Source organism: Danio rerio, chromosome 21, assembly GCF_049306965.1.
Source record: "Danio rerio strain Tuebingen ecotype United States chromosome 21, GRCz12tu, whole genome shotgun sequence".
NCBI lineage: Eukaryota > Metazoa > Chordata > Actinopteri > Cypriniformes > Danionidae > Danio > Danio rerio.
The window spans coordinates 29,954,224-29,974,470 of NC_133196.1; the positions used below are offsets into that span (position 1 = coordinate 29,954,224).

General features: G+C 36.5%; 1 protein-coding gene and 1 long non-coding RNA gene across 2 annotated transcripts in view; both read left to right on the top strand.

The window, feature by feature from the left end:
* The window catches only part of pcxa (pyruvate carboxylase a), a 230,229-nt gene that overhangs the window by 148,280 nt on the left and 61,702 nt on the right, over positions 1-20,247 (top strand).
* LOC141380006 (uncharacterized) lies at positions 10,238-17,916 on the top strand. Its single transcript, XR_012397208.1, has 3 exons — positions 10,238-13,906; positions 13,973-14,602; positions 14,656-17,916. It is a non-coding gene; the product is annotated as an uncharacterized lncRNA (long non-coding RNA).

Consider the following 20,247-nt stretch of genomic DNA (forward strand, 5'->3'; position numbering starts at 1 on the left):
TCGCCTCACAGCAGGAAGGTCACTGGTCACCTGACTTGACTAGTTAGCATTTCTGTAAGGAGTTTTGGCTTTCCTCCGGGTGCTTCGGTTTTCCCCAAAGTACAAACACATGCGATATAGGTGAATTGGTTGAGCTAAATGGGCCGTAGTGTAGAAGTGTGTGAGTGTATAGGAACGTGTATTAGTGTTTCCCAGTACTGGGTTGTGGCTGTAGGGTCATCCTGACGTCAAACAAATGCCGCAATAGTTTGTCGACCCCTGATAAATAAGAGACTGAGCCGAAGGAAAATGAATGATTGAACTCCACTTTTGTTCTTGTATATTATCAAAGTAACACGAGATGCTCCAGCAGTTGTCTGGCTAAATGTTTGAGTTCAAATTAGAAATACCAGAGAGACGCAATGGTTATGAGATGTAAATAGTTAACTGAAGATTTAATATTTTATAGCTTTTTGATGATTAAAATGTTAAGTAACTGGCAAAATTAATTGTGGATTTAATCAAATTAACTTTTTTGGTTTGATTTCCTTGTTTTCCAATGAAACTCATTCATGTAATTAATAAATGCCAACATGACAAGAAAGGAAGCACTACTGGATCTGCTTTCAGCATATTAGACATGAGATTAATAATGCATGTGTACATATTGGGAATTAATTTAGAACTTTAACCTTCAGTAAATTTACTTGTCTGAGAAAATTATTCATTATGCACACACAGAAATATCAGTTGCTGCTTGCTTTTTTCAACTTTCCGTATTGACACAATCTAAAATGAAAAGAGTAGCTTTTGGGGATAGTAAGAGAAACTGATATTTTGATAAAGAAAGAGAATTTGATGATGAAAGAAGAGCAATTGACAAGAATTGCAGGTACAGTAATAATTTAGTTTTTTTTTTTTTAGTTAGCCTAATAAGAGTTATTTAAGTTGTTTCAAAATTAATTATACTACCTGTAAGTAAACTTGTTTGGCCAAATTCTAAGAGAGCTTTGCAAAATATTCTGTATTAACATAGCACATGAGGCAAAGAAATAAACAAATATATATGAATTCTATTTAAAACCTTAATTGCTTGGTATAAATGATGATTTTGTCCTATTTCTTACACATCTGGAAACACAATATCGACATTCTGATGGTAACAATTGCAAGGTGTATGATAAAGGCCGTCTTTCATCATTGACAGTCATGATAGCCTTATTTAGTTATCTTTCTTTGTTTATACTGTCAATGCTCTTTAGTTTTATTCCCAACAACTTACTGACTGTTGTTACCACCTTCCCCAGTGACCCCTTTTGGGCCTCAGAAGCATTTGCATACCAGCAGATCACACAGAATGTTGCAATTATTTTGATAAAACACTATAAAACATGATCAACAATGTGTTGTCAACATTAAAAGACAATAGTTTCTTTAAGAAGTACATTCTCTGTTGAAGTTTTTTCCTTATACAGTCAGTCCATACAGTACATCCCACTTAAGTTTGCCTAACTTCACACCCAAATATTTTTAATTCGTTACTAACTGAATTTGCTCCCCATAAATTTATGTGGGATGAGTTTTGCTTTGTGCTCTCTCTCTCTCTCTCTCTCTTTAAATTCACTAACCATCTCCCTAGTTTTAGGAATATTTAGTTGTTTAGTTTTAGGAATTAATATTTATTTAATTCTGTACAGACTATGTTTTCTGTCCCCCCTACCCCTAAACCTAACCCTTACAGGGAGCAATCAGTGCTTTTCAAAAAATTAGACTTTTTTTATTATTATTATTATTATTATTTTTATCTATCCACTAGGTCAAAATTTGCTGCCGTCGCTATACTTAAGGTACACACAAATGTACACTCTCAAGTGGCCACACCCTTAATTATGCAGACTTGATATAACTTACTATAAATGAAACCATTGCATTATGAAAAAATCAGTTGTCATGAAGGGTAATATTAGCTATATGTACCCAAATCATCTTTTGTACCAGGCAGTAAACATATTTTAATCAGCTGTAAAATTGGCCAATTTAGCATTGCAGTCAGTGTACATCTGGAGCTCCTGGAGACAGCCCCCAAAGGCCAGTCGATGAATTGCAGTTTCAGTTACTTCCGTATTGGCTTCATGATGGAGAGCAGGATGTTGCCGCTAGGTCACAACATCTAGTCACTTTAGACAATGCCCTTAAATTTAAGATCTCTATGGAAAATATCTTTCCCTTGTGTCATTTCTAATTGTTATTGAAATAGCTACATTTTACCCATATCTACATGAATAAATTCATTAAGTTGCTTTTATAGGTATTATTATTGATATTGGCATTTGCAACCAGCTAAACAGGTTTATCTAACAAAGCTGAGTGTAAAAATAGTGTCTGCAGCTCTTTTGATGGCCATCTTACAGTTCAGTTTCTTGAATACATCTTCATTCTGAAACATGGCAGCCGAGCAGCAGGCAACTAATGAGACCCCTGCCAAAAAAAGGTTGATCCCCCTCAGCTGTGTGCCCCTTATCAGGAAAACCACTGACCTTAAAGTACAGCTTTTTTGTACTTTTGTACTTTTCCTGACAGTGTATAATATGGTACATTTTAAAAAGATTACTGCCTGCTTTTAGTACTGTTTGTTGGAAATCAAACTTTCAAAGACCACGTAAGCATACTTGATTATGATTATTACTACATTCTCACTTAGCTAGCGTGCTGCCTAAGTCAGGGAGGCAGTTTGGTAGGATCTGAGTGCATGGCATGAAGGGAAATGGATGCATATTGGTGTAGTGAATTTTTGAAAAGTCAGCCATCATGGAAGCTTTTAAAGCACTGCCTCGCTTTTCCTTCTAGCACTTTCTCTCACTGTCTCCGCCTAATCTTCCTTCCATCTCGCCCTTTTCACAAATCTTAAAAATTGCTCCAACGTGACTTTAAATACCTTTCAGGATATATATTTTTCTTCCTCCCCAGGAAAGATCTGTCCATTTGCTCGTGTTTCTCTCATCTAAATTCCCCCAGAGCTAGAGTAAAGTTTGTGACAGAACATCTCCGAAAATTGCCTTGCACTGACTCTGTCATTCCACCCTAATATTTCTCTTTACGCCTCTCCGCATCTTGCACTCTCCACAATCAGGAAAGTCCACGATTACCCTCTGGGCTGTATTCCCAAGCGTGACTAGAGAACCTGGCCTCAGAAGAATTGGGAGAATCACTTCAAGCTGCTAGGCGTCATGGCCGAAGCTGGAGCCTGCTTTTAATGAAGACTGATGAAGTGCGCTCTAGGATATGCGCGAAGTTCAAACCTCTCCTGCTGCCTTAATTTACAGGCTCTCACTTTCTTCCACGTTTGATTAATCTCGCTCTCCTGCTTCACCGCATTAACACAACACATTTTTTTGTCGCAGTCGCTTACATGCTTTTTCTATCTATTTTTTTTTTCCTCGAATTCACCCTCTCTCACTTGTTCCCGTTGCTGCACTTGACAGGAGGGAGGCCGTTCTTCTCCTTTGGGGCTCGGGAGCTCCCTTGTTTTTATTAGGCGTCTTCAAATAGCCAATTTATCTAGTAGTGCCGCCACGAGATTTAATTAACTGTTCAAATAATGGTGTGTGGTTATGCCATCCATTTGCGGAGATAAAATGGAGAAACCGGTATCTGTCTGGCTCTTTGGGTTTGTTGTTTTCCAGAGATATCAGGACTAATGGATGCTTTGGCCATCAGAATCCGTAATGGAGAACAACTGCTAATTGCTAATTTACCATTTAGATGATTATTTTATTTACAACTGCGTGCTAGTGCAATTATTAAATTGGCAGGATGAAAGTGTGACTTAGTTTGGTGTCAGTTGCGCTAATCAAGATGTTCTATGGATCTTTAAAGTGTGTGTGTGTGCAAGTGTGTGTTTGCGTTTCAGCAGCGTCACAGCAGATTCAAACAATGATTCAGAAGTTGGATTATAACTTAGATAGAATTAGACTAGATTTCTGAGGAGGTTTCTATGGCAACAGCAGGCTGCTTGTGCGTTTTTTTTTAAAGGCTGTTTTAGATGATATATCAAGAAACAAGTAGACGCATTATTTATGACTTTATTATATTACATTACACGCTCACTTACAGTTACTGTTATCACAAGAATAAACTTTCTTGTAGGTTAAAAATACACACGGAAATAGTTGACCAAAACGATCATATTTTATTTAGAGTTATTGAATTTCTATATTATTGCACTCTCACCTGTTTCACTTACATTTTTTTAAGCATATTTAGCAACCTGTGATTCCAAAATGAAACTATTGTTTACCCTTTCATTCCCCCACCAAGAAAAAAAAATCTTAACTCCCAATGTCACTTTAACACACTCTGCATTTTTTTAACACATCCCATAATTTCTAAAATATCAACCTCTGCCAAATGGTTTATGTCGAATTATGGTAAAAGTACAAGAATTAATAAATATACTTTGAAAAATCTGAAAATATTAAGTTAAAGACCAATTAATATAAAAAAGGTAAAATAATATAATCTTGAATACTAAATCACCTTTATTTTATCACGTAAAATATTTCAGATTTTAATTTAACATGCTTTCTTGTTTGTTTTTTAACAATAAAACCAAAATCAAGTGTTGTAGTGCAACAGGATTATGTTTGTTTTATATTTTTGTGGGATGCCATGTATGCTGTGTAGTGTAAACCATTATTTAAAATAGTCATTCTTTAAATTACTTTAACGTTCATTATTTAAAACCGTAAAAACATGGTTAACTGTTTGGTAGAGTTGCAGTCAAAGGGTTAAGAGTTTCTAGCATTTACAAATGGAAAATGCTACGCACTGACTGAGGAAAACACCACATCTCAAGCAAGTAGCATATCTAACAGGAGCACATGTATCCGCCAGAGCATCAGACAGTGCAAGCTGCTTCAAACTATATGATCACTATATCTTAGGAGTTATTTTAAACCCTTAAAATATAGCATGACTTATGTTTACAGTAGGACAAAATGAATTATGCAGTTTCCTTGCAGCAGTTTACTTGGTGTCATCCACTTTTTTTTCAGATACTCTAGTATCAAAGTCTCGTATGTCATAATAAATGGTGTTGCCTTCTATCTTATTATTTGTGTAATATATTCCAATAAATAAAACACTCGGTACTATTACATTTTAAATATTTGTGCTGCATATTGACTATGAAAACGCAAGTGCATGTGACCGTTTAGACAACATCGTGTTTTTGTACATTATCCAGATACAATAAATGGTGTGTATGTGTTTTATACACGCATTGTAAAACACAGAAAGTTAAGGTAACTCGAATCGTTTGAGGAATCTAATTGCCATTTCAAACCATTCAAAAACTAAAGCCTGGTTTATACTTCTGTCAAGGGATCGGCACGTAGCTGTGCATTTATACTTCTGCACGCTTTTTCTCTTGCTCTGCAATAGCACTTCCGAAACGCTTGTTGGCAGTAGGTGTTTATGTTCCTCTGTTTCGAGTTTCTTTGCTGGTGTTTTGTTTTTTCTGAACGCTTTCTTAAATGTACAAGTGGTTCAAACTCGCTCATTTTAAGACAGGAACCGGCCGACGTGCAAAAACTTTTATCACAAGGTAAACACAAAACAAAACATTTCATCTGGAGCTCCTTCATGGGACTCTTGTAAAAACTTGTAAATTACCATTTACCAAGAATTGCTCATTTAACTAGGTTTTTAAATGTTTTAGGACCACAGAATGCTACTGCTGTGTAATTGAATGGCTAAAAAACAGAAACGGTACTCTTTAGTTTTGAAGGTAAAAGATTGCAAGGTAAAATGGCCAAATGTATGAGATATGAAAAATACTAAATTATTTTTGGCAATTGGTCAACTGAAAAAATAAATTTTAATGAAACCTTAAAAAAAATAAATCAAATGTAGTACTTATACTCTCTCTTAAACGCATTTAAATTCTTTTAAAAAAATCCAGCTCTGAAATAAGAATTACCAGCCCTGGGGTGGCATGATGGCTCAATGATTCCAATGGTTTCTCTGTGGAGTTTGCATTTTCTCTCCGTGTTCGTGTGGATGCTCTGGTTTTCCTCACAGTCCAAAGACATGCGCTATAGGTGAACTGAATAAACTAAATTGGCCGTAGTGTAAGTGTGCGTGTGTGTGTGTGGATTTTCTTCAATACTGGGTTGAGGCTGGAAGGGAATCAGCTGTAAAAAACATACTGTATGCTGGAGTGGTTGCTGGTTTATTCTGCTGTGGCGACCTCTGAAGAAGAGACTAAGCTAAAGGTAAATTAATGAATGAGTGATATACAAGCCGCCATACCAAACACTGCAGTACCCTTTTGTTTGACCATGTCAAATAAAGCAGATAATTGCAAATCAAATGTATAGAACCATTTTCTACCCCTTACTTTCTCCATTTGACACCAACGTGTTTAACTTTTAGTCCATACATATATTATACTATACGTGTTTAACCTAATAAACCTGAGCAAGGCTTGCTGTCTGTCTGCAGTGTCTGACCATAAAATAAAACATACAGGCTTTAATAGCACCATGGGTAACTTTTGCATGTTGTGAGTGGCTTTGTTGGTCATTGTAGAAGACTTCAAAAGCTAAGAGCACTGCTCTGGACTGATGTTTGAAGAAACAGGCTGTTTCTTTTACAAATAATCTCAATTAGAAACCACATGGCATATCAAGTGGTGAAGCGATTGGAGCCAGGGCTACGTTCCTTGTTCTAACGGCTCTCTGTGCTTAAAGAAAAGCTCGAATGCTTCATTATGTTTTCTAGCACTGTCCTGCTGGCTTTGAAAGGCCCATGCAGAGCAAGCCGAAGCTTTATGTAGAGCTAAAAGAAGTCATGTTCGCTCAACATTTTAGTTCTTTTAATGTCATCCTCCTCGCTTTGCTGTCTTTTGTCTTTCTTTCAGTTTTTTTTCTTCCTTTTCTCTCATATTTGCTCGTCTGCTTTTCTGTGAGGCCTGCTTTTATGTGATATCAGGATATGTTCATCACTGTCAGGAAGTTGAGCCGTGTCAAGAGCCTGGAGGCCGAATCGAATGAGGGTGGAAGCCGTGGAGAGTGAAAGACATAGCGAGACTGGCGGAGAGCGTCTCTGCATGAAGGCATCAGAAGAAGACTGATGGAAGCTGACAAACATTAAGAACCCTAGAGAAAAGGAGGATGTGCGGAGTAAGAAGGAAAAAAAAAAAACAGCTGAAGCTCTCTCGCTCTAAGTAAATATGTGAAATTGAAGAGGACGCAAACTCAAATACACCATCTTATTCTCCCTGGAGAGTCACAGTCATCTGAAGTCTGAAGTGTTTGTCCTTTCGCAGTCATCATGGCCTCCCCCCTTCTATCACAGTAGAGCTGCACTACTTCAGTGCTAGCCACTTTCCCATGAATGTTGTACAGGAGGAGGACAGAAACTCATAAAAAAATATTTTCTTTGTTGAAACATCAGCATCAAAAGCCCAAACTGAATTCCCTTCAACAGATTTAGGTCAATTGGCAAACGTTTAGTATCGTTTCTGCCTTTCGTCCACATGGCACTGCCATTAACAGCACCCTCAAGCTAACTCTTTGGATAAATGCCGTGTAGCCATCTGTAAAATTTGCTGTAAAAAACAGGCAATTCTATACCTTTTTTTTTTTTTACCATTTTTACCATAAGGTTCAAGAAACCCTGTTGTACTTTTTTTGAGATTTTAACAAATTTGTGTGTGTGGAGCATCAGTTAAGGCTATGTTAGCACCTATCAGCTTACATTGTGGGGAAAACTGGATAATTTTGAGCTTTTGTCAGCTAATTTCTTCTTCCAGGTTTAAAATAATTTTGGGGGCGGGATCTATATTGGAATTGATGACATTTCGGTTTCACATTATTATTCATAGCGGAGTTTTCTTACCCTATGAGAAGATCCTGCTTCTTAATTATGAGACCGTGTTCTTTCCGAAGGCAAAGCAGATCTGCTAAGCTGAGAGACCCAATGACTGGGTAAGACTAGGGAGTCGTGATTTTCCCTGATTCACAGGGTTCATTGCATGTTTTTTCCCACGATGCTGTCCGGGCCGATGCAGCAAAGCTGTTGGTTGGCATTAATCATGTTTGTCGGGTAAGCTGTACGAGAATTGGAGAGTGGCGGACATTGTCTTTTATCCGTGGAGTTTATTACCATCAGGTTAGCATTGAGAAACATCACCTATATCCGTGCTGTTGTTCGCACATGTTTAAAATTCTCCAGATTACCAACATTGTTCATGATTGGAAAAGACTGGGCTAGAGACTGCATTACTATCCAGTGTGTCAGCATTCAGACCTGGGGATGGAGGAGGAGAAAAGTCCTCCTCATTTATAATGTTTATATAAACACGATTATCTTTATAATGATAGAACAGTTTGTGGTTATTTGTATATGAAATTACGAATGACAAATGTAGCAGGGCATTACATTACTTACCGTTTATTTCTTTACATTTAAACTTTGTAAACTATACAATTGTTGGTCTCGTCATGGTTTGTGTTTCATTTTGCCCCAACTGACAGTTTGCTCAAATCGCTCCACTCTTTTTTTTTTTCTTCCCCTGCACTGTCGGCCACGCCCAATCAACCCTCTGCTCACTACGCTGCTCCACGCCCATCTCGAAGCATCTTTTGAAAAATTTCTGAGGTAGACATGAGACATGAGGTTTCATGGCCCTTTAAAAATAAGATCTAAACAGTGAAAGATTTTCAGAATTTATGTTAAACTACTATTTTTAAATTATTTATGGTGTTGTACACTAATGTTTTCAAAGTACTTGCATCTACACATTATGTTTAGTTCGCAAAAACACAATACAAAAAAGTAGGGATGAGGCAGTCTTATGATAAACCAATGCTCATCTCAAACATCTTATCCTAGAGGCAGAGAAACATACTACTACTAATATAGATGGTTTTCTGTCATTCACACAACTACTAAACACTGTCAATGACTACTTTTACATGGACATCAGTAATCAAATTATTTGCCTTAATCTGAATAAGACAATAATATGATTGATACATGATAACACAAGTTGCTTTTTGAATGTGCCTTTCATGATCCTGTTTTTCATGTTATAGCACATTTCCTCCGGAGTTTCATGTAATTTCAGTTGTTTCATTTTTAATTTGTCGACTTTAACTGATGTTTGGCACTTTCATTTAGGAACATTTTATGCATGCTCCTCATGACAAACGAGAAATTGAATGCAAGTATGAACTGCTGGAAGACAGTTGTTTTTATTGAATTTGGTACTGCACATTGTATGGGGGAAAAACAGATGTGTTTGTATAGAGCACATGTGTCAAACTTTGTTCCTGGAGGGCCGCAGCTCTGCGTGGTTTAGTTCCAACTCTAATTAAACACACCTGATCAAATTAAACGAGTCCTTCAGTCTTGTTTGAAACCTACAAGTAAGTGTACTGAAGCAGAGTTGGACCTACACTGTACAGTGGGAGTTTGACACGACTGGTATAGACTATCCTGTCGCAAGATGCGGCGAAAATCCTACACGATGATAATAGTTTAAGGTGTTTGCATGTCTGTAGTGCTCTTCAATAATGCTACTAACATATGCTTACTCCACATGTCTTAATTCGATTTCTGTTTAGTCCGATAATGACTTTGATTAAGCATCTACCAAACAGGGATTTTTGATGACCTCAATCCAACCAGATTATTGTCTTAATTGCATTAAAATCAGATTATTGGTGTTCATGTAAACACACTCATTGTCAAAGTAATGCCATTGAAAGTTTCTACGATTGAAATCATGGCCATTTTTTGACAACACTTTTTTTTTTTGTTTTTTTTGACTGGCGTCACGACCAGTAGGAGGAAGAACCCCACAAATAGTGACAACAATGGTGGATTACAGAGCTGTGTTTGTGCTGCAGGCGCTGCTAAGATTGGTAATGTTGCCTCAACTAGATGACCGACGCAGATGCATTGAATCTACCATGGTGTCTTGTTTATGTCTGTACTCGGTCAGCTGAATTCATGTGCCTGCTTGCTACGTTCTTCTGTGATTTTCAGTGTATCCTGAGGCTCTGTCTGTGTGTTTACATAGTCACATATAGGTCTGGAATATGTATTACACTCAGGTTTCCCATTTCCATCTGGATGCAAAACATTTTTTGAAAGGATGCTTCTATGGATGAAAAAAAAAAAAACTGAATTGCTGTCTGGGTGTAGCCTAAATGTTACACAAGGTTTATTCTATTCATTTTTTTGAAGTCTTTTACTCAAATTTGAGATTTTTGCAACCCTTTATTTTTTGGGTATTTTTATTATTTGCTTTTATACATTTAAGATAATTGTACATTTGGAGCCAGATTTACAAACCGCTTGTACCAGTGCAAAGTGCAACCCTCCTTTCCTTCAGTGAAACATTAGTAAAGAAAAGTGAGGATATTTTTGTTTTAAATGTATTCAAGTGGTGGATATATAAAGCTGGTTCTCCCAAAAATAAAAATTACCCAACCACATATCATTCCAATCCCCTTCAGAACACAAATTAGGATTTTTTTTTTTTATGAAATCAGCAGGGTAGAATCTAGGGGTGGGGCCAGAGGGGCACCGACCTGTTTAAATCGGTTTGGCCCCTGTTGTGATTTATATCAAAACTTGGACAAAGATGTGCTTTAATTCATTTTGAACGCCAGATGATACCTACTACTTAAGCTATTTTTATTGTATGACAAGTGCTTTCATCCCTGCAGATCAACTGGCTTGTTCCGAAACAGGGATTAAAATTGTTACAAAGTTGCTTGGCATGTTTTGCTTTCAAAACGCAATGTTTAAAAATGGACCAAAATTGATAATCATATGTGAGTAAACTAAACATGTCATTCATCGATCAAAGTTACAAGATTTATTTTCTGCGATTTCCACTCTTAGCTGTCATATACATGTTATATTAAATTACCATTTTGAGCTAATATGTCAACCGTGAAGGTGTGCTCCATGGTGAAATCGATATTGAAAGCAAAGACTCATTGCAACATAGACACCATTCAAAATGACTGTGCTTTTTCATCACTATAAGAAGGTTACAAAACATCCGTAAAGGCAAATCGGTCAAAATTAAAGACATCGTTTAACAAAAATCTTTGGTTAACATGATCTGATATCTATTTACCACAAATGATAGCTGTGAAAAGATATGACATGCCTATATAGTGCAAGCACCAATTAAATAACTTGGCCCACCTCTGTAAACTGTGGCCCCACCTTGGCCCCTGCCTTTAAAAATTACAAGCTCCACCACTGGAAATCAGAGTTCTTTGACCCTCCATAGATCGAATTAGTCCCAAGACATTCAAAAATTGAACCAAAAACATTGTCAACGTTCCATGTTCTGTGGTTCAACGGTAATTATACAAAGCTCCATGAACACTTTTTTTTTTTCCAAAAAACTGTAGATTAGGGTGGGTGTTTACTATAGGAAACAGATCGTACAGCACATAACACACATAAAAACACACACTGACCTTTCATGGAAGTGAAGACAAGTGCGACTAAAATACATTTCAGTTAATGTTTTGGTTCCTTTTCTGGACTTTGAAGGCTTCTGGACTTTTGTTGTCTATGGAGGATGAGAGAGCTCTCAGATCTAATAAATTTAAATCTGTGTTCCCGAAAATTAAAAAAAAGGTCTAAGGTAGCGATGCTCCAATCAGGATATTTGAAGCCTATACAGAGTAGTGATTCCTTGTCATCTTGATCAACCGATACAGATTCTGATAATGATATATAATAATTAATAAAGGACCTTGAAGTGTGATACTTAAGTGGAGGTCTCACCTTACCTAAGATATTAAATAATGCTGCATACTGTATAATCCCATAGATGCATCTCTTATAAGCATTTAGTGTGGACATGTCATGACATGTCAGAAGCAGCTTTACAGAACAAAATGGATAAAACAGATAAAGTGTTTCTAAAAGGGAAAAAAAGCTTATAAAGTATTGTTATTGCAATAAGTATATTACAAAAGTTTTATCTATATTATATCTATTTAACATAACAGCTGTAATGGTTAGAACATCTATGTGCCTCCTGCGATCTGTTCTCTTGCTCATCCACTCTCGTCGCCATGATTTGCGAGTTTCATAGAGCAGCTATGCGATCGGTTCATGAGATTGGCCAGATTGGAGAGTACCGATCGATTAATAAAATGTGAATATTGGCTGATACTGATCTCTAACAGATCTATTAGAGCATCCCTAGTCTAAGGGGGTTGAAACTACATAAAGGGCAGTAATTAAAAGCAGAAATTCACTTTTAGATGAACAAACCTTTTAATTAAACAATAAAATTGTAAATGCTAATAGTCAGTTTGCTTGTATTTGCACTAATATTTAAATCGCCAAATAGCTTGTCTTAAACCTTGTTTTAGGCTTGATAATCCACAATCAGCTCTCTATAGTTTGCTCTGTTTGTTTGTACTGAATAGCTCATCGAGGAAAGCTGCTGAGTTCTTTTATATGCACTTAAATGCACTGAACAACTTAAAATTCTACATGGCTTTTTTATAGGATTACGCTCCAATCCTTTTTTTATCTGGTTTGTAAATCAGGCCCATGTAAATGAATCTGTCACTCAATAGTGATCAGAGATAGTAGTTTAATGGCTTTGGTACAAGGCTTGAGTTGTTCATCTTGACGAATGCAGTTTGTGCTACAATGTGCCCTAAAATTGAAATAGTAATATTATTTACTTTGCCCTTTACTTGTTGAAAGGGTCCACGTTGTTGCTTTGTGGTGATTGTCTGTCATTCATGATGTAAATTGTTGTCGTTTTGTGGTGATTCAATTCTTAAACAGTTAGAAATACTTTCTAAATGGGAGAAATCAATCAGTAACACAACATAAGTATTTAAAATGGTTCGAATTAATGTTTCATGCCAAGTTATTTTTGTCGCTTTCAGATTATTAACAGCATTTAAACTCGCCTGCTTATTAAACCCCAAGCATTGAAAGGGTTTGATAGATTTTAATAGTTCATCTATTAGACCTCATTGTCAATGCTCCATTGGATGTTAACATCATTATGGCATCTTTTTTAAATACTCAGCAATTAACCTGTGGTTGAATGGTTAGCCAATAGACCTTCTGCTGGACTTAAAAGGGGGAAAATTGATCTTTAAATACATCATCACATGACCTTCACCTATCCAGGATGGCGCCTTAAAATCGATATTAAGCCTTACTTAAAGGAAGACGGTGGTTTTGCAATCGCTTTGTGCAGCCTTTATGGTCACCAGTGGACTTGTAGAGCTCATCTCAATGCATCTTTGTCAGTGCCAGCTTCTAGCTGATTGTGAGGAAATGCAGTTGTCGAGTAAATCGCAGGCCATGTAGTGTAAGAATTGCCTCTGTCGACTTCTCTCATCATTAGCGCGGAACAAGAGATGTATTCGTCAGAAGCTGCCGGGCGCCTCCAGCTAGATGCTGCAGTTTCTCCCTGAGGAGCCTGTCTCTGGTATCAGGGTGTCGTCACCTATATAAACTGCCTTTGGAAAGTGGGAGCACGGAAGTTCTGATACATTCTTCAAAGTCATTGTTTATTATTGCTCGGTTGCAGAGAATTGGATACACATTTTTTTTTCATTATTAGTTTTTATTAATATAATAGGCTTTTACACTCTGTGAAGTTTTTTTTTTTTTTTTTTTTTTTTTTAATGAATGAGTTGCATTTAGTTTTTTACTGTGTCAGAGAATGGAATAAAACTAGGTGAACTTGGCACTTGTCATATGAATATGAACAAAGGAACCACCTTGAATGTTACCACTTGATTGAATGGGCATTATCAGTGATTATCAGCTAATAGATATGGGCCAGTAGGGGTCTTCTGAGCCTACCAGTAGATGCTATGTTATTATTCATCCTCATTGTCAATCAGCTATACTAATAGAGAAAACTCCAGATTCAGATATGTTTTTACATTACTATGATTGTTGAATTTAGGGTTGGGGTAGCCGATTGTAAAATACAATTAATGGGCAATTTAATAAATAATATAAAATATTCTTGTGGTTAAGCAGCTATACTAATACAGAAGACTCCAGATTCAGATCTGCTTTTACATTACTGTAATGGTTGGGTTTAGGGTTGGGATAGGTTAACATAGATAACTGCATTCTGAGCCTACCAGTAGATGCAGAAGGTCCCTACTGGCCCATATCTATCATCTGATAACAACTGATAATGCCTATTCAATCAAGTGATAAAATTAGAATCTGCAGAATTGACAGGCATGACTTAAACATTTAAAAATGGAAAAATAGTAAGTTTCGTGGTTCATTTTCAAAAATGACAGCTTAAGTTATGAACAAGAAACAAATTTATTTTTATAAAGCATTTAATCCTGCACCTAAACAAAACCTCAGTTAAACTATACACTACCGGTCAAAAGTTTGGGGTCAGTTTTATTATGTTTTTCAAGAAAAGTATTCTTTTTATTGGGCGGCATTTATTAAATGTAAAGAAATTGTTAAATTAAATATAATTAAAGAGTGCTCTTGACCTCAGACTCGGGTGACGGTTCTTCATCCAGCAGGACAATGACCCAAAGCACACTGCCAAAATATCAATAGAGTGGCTTCAAAACAACTCCGTGAATGTCCTTTAGTGGCCCAGCCAGAGCCCAGACCCAAATCCTATTGAACATCATTGGAGGGATCTGAAAATGGCTGTACACTGTCGCTTCCCATCCAACCTGAAAGAGCTTGAAAGGTACTGCAAAGAAGAATGTGCAAAAAATCCCAAAGACAGGTGTGCCAAGCTTGTGGCATCATATTCAAAAAGACTTGAGGCTGTAATTGCTGCCAAAGGTGCATCAACACAGTATTGAGTAAAGGCTGGGAATACTTACGTACATGTGTTTTTTTTTAAAGGTTTTTTATTTTAATAAGTTTGCAACAATTTCAAAAAATTGTATTTCACATTGCCATTATGGGGTATTGTGTGTAGAATTTTGAGGAAATAAATGAATTTAATCGATTTTGGAATAAGGCTTTAACATAAAAAAGGGGAAAAAGTGAAGCGCTATGAAAAACTTTCCGGAAGCACTGTATATTGTCATTCTGGCATTATTTAATTAGTGCCATAAAATGGTATTAAATGACATTAAAATCGTTTATTGCTATAAATTTAAGTGCAATATATCATAAAACAAAAAGTAGATATCGCGATAGGCTTAAACTGGACTTTAAAATAGTTGCAAGAACCTTGTAAAAAAAAAAACTTCATGAGCTCATTTGAACAAACATGAAGTACTAGAAAAAGTCTAATAAGAGACCTTTTCCAACTCTGGATCTTAAGAATTCAGCATCTCTCTTATTATGGATTACAGAGAGGCAAGAGCACTTTATCACCTAAAAGCAAAAGTGCAGGGTTGGCCGTGCCACGTGAGCTACAAGTCTTTGTATAAGGTATAAGGCTGATATTCGAGAACACGTATTCGCTTGGATCAAAACAAAATCTGCGGCACGTTCAATCTCCCCCTCGACTCCATGAAAAATAAAGGAGGTGCACACAGGAGAACAGAATCAAAGGTTGAGGAACAAAGAGTCTTGGTGAATGGAACACAGCACCTCACAAACCTAAGAGACATTACTTAATGCCTTTTCAAAGTCCTGGCTAGCGGCGCTGGCAGCTCAAGCCTGTTATGAATGAGAAATCCAGCGACTGATGAAGAGAGAGCTACTAATAGTGAGAGCGAAATGCACCCCGGGGGAAGCCGAAAGGGCTGAGGGAGCTGACAGATCCAACCTCCTACAGAAAAGCTCCTGTCAGACGCCCACATTGACGTCGTCCCGATGGGAAGAGTGCTGGGCATTGAAAGGAGTGGGAAGAGAGCGAAAGCAAGAAGAGGTTACTGGCTCTATTTCTTTGCCAGCAGGGGGGATAAGAGGAGGTGTGGTGGAAGAGTCACGGAGGTGGTGCTCTTCTGAAAGCTGTGTCTCTTTCGTACCCTTTCCCTCTCACACTTCTCCGCCCTGGTTAAATTGACGGAAGAGCGGGAACATCATGACCTAGAGCTAAAGAGAGAGGTGAGCAAGTCAAAAATGTGTGCTCAAGCAGTCTCTCTGTCCTTTGGTGTTTGCTGTTGGGATTCGGTGGAAGAAGTCCAGGCGGCAGGGGAGAGAGTAATACTGTACGCTTTGGATTCAATGCTTTTGATTATCTTTAAGCACTGGACTTGTCATGACATGCTACACCCCCACCTGCATCGCAAAATATAATATTAGTCAGCATGTAACAACGTTATGAACTGCTTTTTCTGTAGCGTCACGCTTGTGTGGAACATAATGTTCAGCACTTTTTTGTGCTTGTTTTGTCATTTGCATTTGATTTGCTCAGTGTTACTTTTCTGTTGTTGTTTTCAAAATTGAGCAGAAATAGAAAAGTACATCAGCAACCCATTTTTGCAACCATATATTAAATAGCATATTTTGTTTATTTTCATATGTCATTTCTATAATGTCACTTGGTTTTTACTCTTAGTTGTAGATTTTTGTTCATGTAATTATTATTATTTTTTTACTTTTTATTTTGGTTTTTCCCCTTTAAATTATTTTATCTAAAAACGTTTTTTTAATTATGACATTTTGGTTTTGATTGAATTTTCTTCAAGAAAACAAACAAATTTTTATTTTTATTTTATTACAATTAACATAGTTGTTTAAATACTGTTTTTTTCGCATTTTCATTTTATTTTCAGTATTTTGATAAGTAATTTTTTGGAAATGTGTATATAATTTTTTATCAAATTAGTTTGGGGTCTTAAAGTATTAACAGTTGATGAATCGATTTTAAGAAAATTAGGGCCCTTAAAAGGTATTAAAGTCTTAATCCCGTTTTACGAGGTTTTAATTTTTGTTCAAGCATTGTCCAAAGTGCTTGACTCCAAATAAACATTAATATATTTATTTTCCTCAATTGGTTCGGGCTGGGTGCATTTGGCCAATCCCCTCTGTCCGGGTGATGTCACGTAATTTGCGATAAATGTGGGAAGCTGATGTGATGCTCTCCACATGTAGTGAAACCATAGAGCTGGACTATTCAATTGGCGGCCCGCGAGGCAATTAGTTCCGGCCCTCCAAATAGTGTGCCCAAGACATCAAAGATAAATTTAGTTCAGTCTAAAAACAGTCGCTATAGTTATGAAGTGACGTGTGTCTGTTCAGTACAGCATGAGCTGCAGTTGAAGGCTGCGCAGATCTCGAGTCACCTGACACTAAGCGAGTGAGTGGTGTGAACAGCCGTAAACATTTGGATACTTAAGCTTAAAGGCTTATCAACGCGTGCTTCTGTTGCACGGAACAAAACTGCTGCATCTTAACAGTTATGCCACCTGTGCGCTAGTTTAAAGTTCTGATCTTATAGCTACACCACACACAGACTGGATTAACTATAGCAGCGGGTCGTTCACACATTGCGTCTTTTCTGCACACAAGTAGCTATTTCCAAAATTAGAATACATGGCAATATAAGTGTGCAAGCGAAGCGATGCGCTCACGCCTTCCAGATGCAGAGAGTAGAAACATCTCACACCGTAGCGTTGAGAGTTGTGCGTGGCTTTCAGTGCAATGTAAACAAAAGATATGTTAGACAAATTATTGCAAATTATTAAAATGATTAGGAATGTACGAACGCAGATGATAACAACGGTTCAGTTAAATACTTGGCTAATAAAAAGCTTAAATTTACATTAGACATGGTAACCATGAAACCATAATTATTCTTCAGACTATATAATAGTACAACCAAAATCTATAATTGTTGCATCCCTAATTGTTATGCAGGTTAAAACATAACACATGAATGTGTCTGAATGTAGAAGAAGCCTACTTAAGCAATGCACTGCTTTTGTTGTGCATTGAAATACACCATTTGAATGGTTGTTAAAAAACAAACAAACAAAAAAAAAACAGCCACAGTGTACCATGCAGGGATGTTATGTTGTTTCAAAATGCAATATATTAACATTTTTATGTAGAAAAATATAACGTGGGTGTCTTAAGGAGCAAAAATACAACATATGGTTTTTATTTGCTGTTTTGTTATACTGTAACTCACATTGCAAGTCATATCTCTTCGGCCTCTCATTTGGGACGCTTTTCATGAACTGGCCCCCTTGACAAACTAATTGAATAGCCCTGTTATAGAGCAAAACATACGGCAAAATGGGATTATGCAAGTTTGCCCACTCCTGGTTAGAGAAAGAGGAGTTTAAATAGTGGCTGAAATCTGTCGCTGTACATGTAATTTATTATTTCAAGGTTTGTTTCTTCCGAGCTTATCTGAGTTCTATTGCACAGTTGTAGTTAAATAAATAAATAGAGCACAACCGTTTATTAGCAACTGTTTATTAAGTTAAAGGTTTGATTCTGATTAGAACTTGAGTGGCGGCAAGGTCTAAATTTTCTGAGAAGGTAATTAAAGTCTTAAAAAAGGTATTGAAATTTCCTTTAGGATTCCTGCATATACCCTGTACTTTTTATTATGACATTTTTAGTATTATTTTGGCTACAAGCAAAATTGCATAAATGTGTTACAGTTGAGTATAGGGCTGCACGATTAATCAAAAGTAGATCACAATCTCAATTCAAGCCAACACACGATCTTAAGTCAGCTTTTCTAGGATTCAGCCAATTATATATTTTCAAGGTCAGGAGAGAAGCATAAAGGTGGTTGCACAAATCTTTACATTGTTTTATATACAATGCTCAGCAACACGGTCACCTCCAAATGGTGTTAAAAGAGTCCCATACTTCATAAGGTATAATTCATCCAAAAATATAGTTTCTGTCTTCATTTAATGACACGAAATCATAATGTGTCATAATGATGTCTACTTTAGTGAATAGAACCCGCATAGGCTGTGAATAACAGGTAATAAGGTTGCAAATAACGTTCAGTTTCTTGCAAACTGAACTCAAAGTGACTGCATTCATAACATGAAAGACACTCTGCAATGAAAGTGAAACCGAAAGCTCGGACATCATTTAAATGATCATATAGAATTTTACAGTTATGATTATGAAAAGTATTTGATATGTTTTTTTCTATCTTCATAAACACAAAATGTTGTGCATGAAAATAAATATTTACTGGATCAGTATAACTACTGTAGCCTATAATATGTTGAATTTAATACAGGAAGGAATCTGATGACAAATGTTTAATTTTACCAGTAAAAATGGTCTAATAATGTTGTCAATTGCTGTTTCCATCCAAAAATGTGAATGAGCTTTATGCGCAAAACTTTTCGCATAAAAGACATGGAAATAAAGCAGCGATTCCATCCAACGTCAAAGCAAACAAAATTGTCATTGGAAAAAAATTCACCATCCCATCCAAACTTTAAGGATACCGGGTATCAAATTTGCACAATCTGTATGCACTCGCTCAAAAGCTTGACAGAGCCCCTGCAAGTAGCTACAGTTACTAAGCCACGATTGGTGGGTGGCGGTTTGTGGGTGTGGTAGCGAATGGTCAATATGTGCGGTAAAAGTGATTCCATCGTAGTTTATGCGTATCTTTTCTTATCGGATAAAAGGTTTATCCTACTCAGTTATTCGCATATGTTTTTATGCGCATTTTCAAAATGTATGTGCATCATGGCGTTTCCAGCGACCGGTTTTTATAGGCATATGCAAAATGAAAAATGACAAGTATGCCTCTAAAACATAATTAAACTTCAAAATTATAAATAATAATAATTTGGTATAATCACTTTACTGTTGATTAACAAGCAGGACAAATTTAAAGTCTGTTCAAATCCACCATTCAAAGTCTCTACACATTTATTTAGCATTTTAAACAACAGAAGGCCTACTCATACCTAATTTTATGAGTGTTGTTTTACCGTATGTTTGATAGTTAACAATAATAACCGTGCACTCATATTACCCATTATTTTACATCTACAAAATCATGAAAAAATCGTTATTTTGATTTTAACCAAAATAAATTGTGATTCTCATTTTAGCAGAATCATGGAGCCCCAGTTGACGTTTCATTAACATGGTTTTAGTTAATGACTAATTCATTGTCTTTCCGTACTTGTTTGAAGAGAGAAGTTGGGAGATAAAGCCTTGTGATACCCACTGAAAAATTAATTATAAAGATGTTTTTTGCCACTAAGACTCATGCATTATTGCTGCTTGGGCTTAATACACCAAGTCGACGCAAGTAATTACAGATAAAACTATTAGCCAAATCAGGGAATGTTA